The sequence below is a fragment of the Myxocyprinus asiaticus genome, chromosome 6, assembly GCF_019703515.2.
Source record: "Myxocyprinus asiaticus isolate MX2 ecotype Aquarium Trade chromosome 6, UBuf_Myxa_2, whole genome shotgun sequence".
NCBI lineage: Eukaryota > Metazoa > Chordata > Actinopteri > Cypriniformes > Catostomidae > Myxocyprinus > Myxocyprinus asiaticus.
This window is the reverse complement of record NC_059349.1, coordinates 22,425,744-22,433,526: the sequence shown is the minus strand read 5'-3', so window position 1 is coordinate 22,433,526 and position 7,783 is coordinate 22,425,744. Positions and strand designations below refer to the sequence as shown.

The 7,783-nt window shown below is 34.7% G+C and overlaps 1 pseudogene; it reads right to left on the bottom strand.

Moving 5' to 3' along the window:
* Positions 1-4,381: 4,381 nt before the first annotated feature.
* Positions 4,382-6,792, bottom strand: LOC127442700 (RWD domain-containing protein 3-like; annotated as a pseudogene).
* Between the last annotated feature and the right edge of the window lie 991 nt (positions 6,793-7,783).

Genomic DNA, 7,783 nt, shown 5'->3' with positions numbered 1-7,783 from the left:
TACTTAGTGTTTGTTCATATATTGAAGAGCAGATAAGATCATTGATCTGCCTTAAATGAACTGAGCAGGGGTGTAAAAAGTACTCAGAAATTATACTTAAGTGAAAGTATGGATACTGAGTGAAAATTTTACTCAATTAAAAGTCCAATTATCTAGCCAAAAACATACTTGAGTGAAAATAAAAAAGTATTCACATTAAACTGTACTTAAGTATTAAAAAAGTAAAAAGTATCTTTTTTCCTAGCTAAAATGAAATCAAGAGAGGAGATTGTGTGAGGGGGGGGACGTTGTTAAATTCGATTTGTTTGTTACATTAACAACATTTTTGCAAAATGATTTTCATGTGGCCTGTTGTTCATATCACAGCAATTTTCAGGTGGAATGAACACTAGAGACACTAAAACAACAATGACTTTTATTCCCTTTCACTCAAATAATGAGTAAAATGGCAAAATTATCAGTTCATAAACATGTAATTTTCGCTCTGTTCTTCACACAATGGCATTTTATGACATATAAACACTTTTACTACAGTGCATGACTCATTTAATGTTTGCATTACATAACCAATTAAATTTACAAGCTTGTTTAAGTGTGATCAAACTGTGCGGTAGCTCAACTGATAAAGTATTGCATATGTGATGCAAAGGACTGGGGTATGTGTCCTGAAGAGCACGCAAGTCGACACGTGAGCCAAAAGTGTCATAAAAGCACCACAAAATTATGTGGTTGCTTCAGAAATTGTGTTTTTCATGTCACGTTTTCTTTTTATGACACTACCAGTTAGGTTTAGGTTTAAGGTTTAGGATAGGGAGGTAGGTTTTGTTGATTTGAATCTCGATAGATCATTAACCTTAAAAACCTCATCTGTTCAGGAGAACATTTCACTTCAGAACTACCCTGAGACATGTAATGAACCACAGAATTTTATTTTATTTCACATTGCCACAGTCACGCAACATTTGTTGTATGGGAGAAGGCACTCATGAACTGCGATGTCAGAGCACCCAGCCCGTTGAGACACAGTGAAAGATTTAAAAAATTCAAATAAGTCTTTGAAGAAAGTTAGTAATGTTGTTGGTTTTGTGAATTGTTTTCTGAGGTTTTCTACCAAACTTGGCTGTTGAGCAGATGGATGAATTTAATAAAATTCATAATTAATATTTACTCAGATTCCTTTATTTTTATTATCATTATTATCATCATTATCATTGCTGGTTTTATTGTTATTATTATAATTAATAGTTGCCTAACAACAACAATAACAATAATAATTCAGCAAATAGGGCGTAAAAATTCATAGATATGATTTAAATATGAAGGCAAGTGTAGAAATAAATGACATGTACACATTTAATTACGAAAGCCTTTTGTTTATATATATATATATATATATATATATATATATATATATATATATATATATATATATATATATATATATATTTGCAACGTGAATGATAATTTATTACTTCATAACTGTCCAATCTTTAGAAGTAGCAGGCATTTAGAATAAAGTTTAGGACAAAAACCATTGGTGTTTCTCACTTCGTGCTCATAGTTTTGAGTGAATACATCACATTCATGTTCAAGTCAGGCAGTCACATTTGGTCTAGTCACACAAATATTTCAGCATATCCAAAGCTCAAATCAGATCTGAAATTCTGCCTCTGCAGATGGTCGAAACTCCACACAGCCGCCGTGTGACACTCCATTTGAAATGACTGACCTCTGGCCTGTCATCTGTCGGATGCAGTGAAAAGGCTGCTTCAGTCCAGTAAATTATCTTTAAAAATTTTGTGAGTACTTTTGTTTGGAAATTGAATTAAGTAAAAGTACATATATTCCGTTTAAATTGCACTTGAGTAAAGTACAAATCCCAAAAATAATAAATAAATAATAAATAAAATAATAAAGTATAATACTTAAGTATTTTTACTCAATTACTTTACACCCCTGGAACTGAGGCTGTAACTATAGCTTGTTTTGCCCCCTAAAGCATTAAGTCATTATTATTAGGGGTTCAAGCCCGAAGGGCTGAAACCCTATTGTATTTGTTAAGATTTTTATTATTATTATTAGGGGTTCAAGTGCTTAGCACTGAAACACTATTGTAATTGTTAAGATTTTTATTATTAATATTATTATTATTATTATTAGGGGTTCAAGCACTTAGCACTGAAACCCAATTGTAATTGTTAAGATTTTTAGGGGTTTAAGCACTTAGCGCTGAAACCCTATTGTAATTGTTAAGATTTGTATTATTATTATTATTATTAATATTATTAGGGGTTCAAGCGCTTAGCTCTGAATATATATATATATATATATATATATATATATATATATATATATATATCCGATTTCATTTCCGCCTATAAAAATTTTGCGCCATCTTGGATTTTTCATAAAAACCTACTTCTGCAAACTAGTCCAAGGTTTTTCGTCCGATCGGGACCAAACCAGTGCCAAACGATTCTATGGAGTCTCAATATCAAAAGTTATCAAAAAAAATTTAACTTTCGACTTGAGCTAGCTACGGTATACGAAAACATCGGAAGTAGGAGTGGCCAATTTTACGTAAATGGCTATAACACTTGAAGGAAATTAGATATCTTCACCAAACTTGGCATGCTTATGTAAGAGGTCAATCTTTGGTTGCTCAGAAACGTTGCCGCAGTTTTGCCACATGGTGGCGCTATAATACCAAAAACACATGAAATTGGTTGTAACTATGAAACTGTTAATCCTATTGACTTCAAAATTTGCATACATTGTCTTTGTCTCAGCTGCCATCATTGTATATATGGACATTCACATATGTTGAAAAACATGGCCGCCATCGGCCAATCAAATTTCAGCAGCTATTACACAAGGTTAACAATGACCGATCAGAATGAACTTCTTGGTCTGAGAGGGTTGTGCAACGTTTTAAAAACATCGGCCACTAGGTGATGCTATCACGATTTTTGTAGGTATTAATGGTTGTATATAATGCAGTGAAAAAACACAAGTAATATATATCACCTGATAGCTCTTTTCATTCTAAACAACTTTGCCTCAAGAAGCATTGGTGTCTGTCAAACCGTTCGGTAAATATTTCAGAAAATGTTAAAAACGTACTTTTGCTATCTAGTCCTAGGTTTTTTTGCCCGATCGGAATTAAACAAGTGCAGAAATATACTCTAGAGTCTGATTATCAATAATTATAAAAAAAAATAAAAAAATTGAACTTTACCCTTTGGGTAGCTTTAACAGTGTCATTTAGAAAATGGGCGTGGTCAAGTGTACAAATAAGCCCATAACTCCTAAACAAAAACTCAGAACTTCACGAAATTAGGTGAGCACATGCGACATATGATTCTAAACAAGCACGCAGACCTTTATGGAGATCGGACCATAGGTGGCGCTATGAGCTTTAAAAAGCTTTAAAAACCATGAATTTCCTTAGTAAATTGCCTGTATTGGCTGTAAATGATCTATTCCATCTATGATCTAGGTGGTTACATGCTTGCTAAATAAAACATAATACCTTTTTACACATGTGCTTAAAGGCCTTAAACCACTTGAACCCCGTTAATTGCTGCTCGCATCTATATTTGTCACTGCAATTAGTGATGCCTTTGTGCAATCAAATCTCAACCATGTCCCTACATGATTTGGGTTCCGGTACCATCCCTACAATAAATACAGGTGGGATAGGTACATATTTTGACAAAGGCAATTGAACATACACTACCGGTCAAAAGTTTTGAAACACTTACTCATTCTTTATTATAATTTTTTTCCCCACATTTTAGAATAATAGTAAAGTCATCAAAACTATGGAATAACATAAATGGAACTATGGGAATTATGTTGTGACTAAACAAAATCCAAAATAAATAAAAACCGTGTTATATTTTAGCATCTTCAAAGTAGTCACCCTTTGCCTAGAATTTGCAGACATGTACTCTTGACATTTTCTCAACTTCTTGACGTATCACCCTGGGATGCTTTTTAAACAGTATTGAAGGAGTTCCCATCTATATGCTGGGCACTTAGTGTTTTTCTTTATTATTTGGTCCAAGTCATCAATTTCAAAAACTTTTTTTTTTAATTACATTTTAGTTTTATAATGAAATAAATTAATATGGTGGCACAATTATATTTTTAACTACACATTTTTATTTTTAATATTTAAGCATACACCTTCAGATCAAAACATTTTTAAGATCATGAGAACATTTCAGTCAAGTGTTTCAAAACTTTTGACCGGAAGTGTATATGATCTATTTGTACAGTACATATTTGAACGTATATCTTGCTTTATATGTTTTGAAGAAAATTGTTAATGGGAATCCATCAAAGAGATGAAGATAGACAATGAGTCAGACTCCATCTAGTGGAGAGAGTTTATGTTACACAGTGGCGCTGTACGTCCTGTTAGGACGAGTGAGGGCACAAACTGGCTGTAAAGCTCAGTTAACCCAACAAGATCAAACTCTCTTTTGAGGTCCTCGCGTGATAAAATGTCTTTCACTCCAAATGATGACATCCTGAAAAAAAAAAAAAAAAAAAAAGGGAGTGGAGAACTGAAATTTAAACAATGGACAGAAGAGTACATAAAAATTACTAATGTGAAAAGAATTGTTGCATGAAGAATGCAAAGGTTTAACGGTGTTCTTGGCCTTACATTATCTTCTCCTCTGATTGTGGGATCTCACACAGGACACTCATCATCTTTTCTTTGCAGCGTTTCCCTGAAGAATCAACATCAACTTTCATAGTCTTCTGAAGATGGATGTATTCCTATAGAGGCAGATTTGTGTCATAAAAATGAATGAATACATGAAACAATGATAAAAGAAACAATATCAGTTAGCTAGAAATTAAATTTGAATTGGATCAAACATATGTGTTTAGCAAAAATGTGCTATAGTGTTCTAAAAGCATTTGTGTAAAACTTTACAATAAGTTTTCATTAGTTAATGAATTAGGTATCATGCACAAACAATGAACAATATATTGTTTACAGCATTTATTAATCATAATGTTAGTTAATAAAAATACAGTTGTTCATTGTTAGTTCATGTTAGTTCATAATGCATTCACTAATGTTAACTAATACTACTTTTGATTTTTAAAACATATTAGTATATGTTTTAACTAATATTAACCAAGATTAATAAATGCTGTTAAAGTATTGCTCATTGATAGTTCATGTCAACTAATGATGTTAACTAATGCTAACAAATGGAACCTTATTAAACCAACATTTGTTACATTACAAATGGTTTTAGAGAAGAAACAAAAAAGAAAAAAAAATCTGAGAAACAAATTGACTGGGAACGTAAAGATTTTCACTTTTACCAATATATTCTATATTAATTTGAACTCATACTTTAATAATTTTCTTTGTTCCTTGCAGCAGAATCAATATCAGCTTCACTGTAAAGAGTCTCCCAGTGAAACACAACTGAAGTCCATTTTTCAATCAGTTTGATGTATTTCTTTGGATCTCATATGATCTAAATGTAGTAACACTTTCCAGGTTTCTTCTTTAAATTCTGGTCTGATCTGTGCTAAAAGGCAGCTCGATGTTTTGATCAAGTCAGAGATGTTTTCAGTTTGCTGTCCAGTAAACTGTTTCTCAGGTCCTGGCACTGTTTCGTCGATAAGTGGCTGGAACGGATGCTGATCTCTGGAGGCGTGTGGGGATAATCACAAGAGATGTGGAAAATAAGGTTTAGAGGAGTTTTCTCATTGTTCCTCTATTTCAGTATATGTATGCGGTACACGAGTCCCCTTTCAGCTGCATTTGAACATAACATGACATGAGATTTATACAGATCAGAGTAAAAGTGATTGAATTAATTCAACATTATGTAACATCTTGTCTTATGTAAAATACAAACTTGAGAATGCAGAGAAATCCTGACATTCCCTTTGGGCATAAACAAAATATCCATAGTTTCCAACAAGTTAAACCAGTCTAAGGTGTTTGTTTTTTGTTTTGTTTTTTTCAACAGGCGCTAAAGTTATTGTTGCTATTTAACCATAAAGAATTAGGATTTCTGGAGTGGAGTCTAGTTCCAATATAAGAAATAATAATAATAATATATTACACTAATTGTTGAAACGCTACACTTAGTAACTTACTGAATATGAATGGGAAAGTCTAAAAAAGAGCAACTTTTTAAATTTGTCAAATACAATATATAAATCAGTCACAATGCAGAAAAAAACACAGAAATGGGTGAGACGTTACAACATGCATAGCGCGCGCACACACTCACTCACACACACACACACTCGCGCACACACACGCACTCACTTACACACACCCGCACACGCACTCACTCACTCACTCACTCACTCACTCACTCACACACACCCGCGCGCACACACACGCTCACTCACACACACACGCACTCGCGCACACACACGCTCACTCACACACACACGCACTCGCGCACACACACGCACTCACTCACACACACACCCGCACTCACTCACTCACTCACTCACACACATCCGCGCGCACACAAACACGCACATACTCACTCACACACATCTGCACACACTCACTCACACCCGCGCGCACTCTCTCTCTCTCTCTTTCACACACACACGCACTCACTCACACACCCCCGCGCGCGCACACACACACACATTCACTCACTCACTCACACCCGCGCACTCACTCACACCCGCGCACACACACACCCGCGCGCGCACACACACCCGCGCGCACACACACTCACTCACACACACCCACGCACTCACTCACACCCGCGCACACTCACTCATACCCGCGCACACATGCACACACTCACCGGCACACACATAGCAGGTGAAGGAAAAAAATAAACAAATAAAATAAAATATATAAAAAAATATGTATAAACCATCCAAAATGTATACATAAATAAGATAAAGACAAATAATCGAAAAAATTAAAATGGAATATATTTTTAACATATAAACGATGTTTTTTTTTTTTTTTTTTTTTTTTAATAAGTCATGGGTCAGGAAAGTTCTAATTTTAGCATATAAGAAAGGATATACAATTTTTATTAATAACGCATATTAACTCAACGCATATTAACTCATTTATTGCTATATACAAAACTGTGTGAGCGTGTGTGTGCGCGGATGTGTGTGAGTGAGTGTGCTCTTGTATAATACCCTTGTAATTACCAGTTTGTAACCTAAAAAAATGTCCTGGTAAACCATCCAAACCCTCACACACACACGCGCGCGCGCACACACACACACTCATTTTTATTTTTATTTTATTTATTTCTTCCTTCACCTGTACTTGTCTTTATGATTGTATTCATACATTATTTGATCTTATTGAACATTTATATAGAAAAAACTCCACAGTTTTACCACCATTTGTGGACTTTTCAGACGGTCCCTTACCCACCATAGGCAAATATTACAACTTATATCAATGTTAAATTGGCGATCTGGAACGATTTCACCGTGACGCCATCTGACCAGCTTAAATACGGGACAAATCGCATCCCGTATTTTACGGCAGGGGCAGACTGGGACTAAAAAGTGGCCCTGGACTTTCTGGTCCAGAGCGGCCCACCAAACCCGGTCCGCAACACATCCCACCATAACACACCCGCTCATTGATTTAATTTTCCGGCTCCATTTCAAATTTTTGTGTTGAAAAAATTTCTATTGACTGCTAGTCATGACAACGGAATCATGAAGATCGGCTCGTTTTACTGACTTGAATCTTTGAGTCTGGATCAGCAAACAAACAAATCTTTAATCAAGTCAT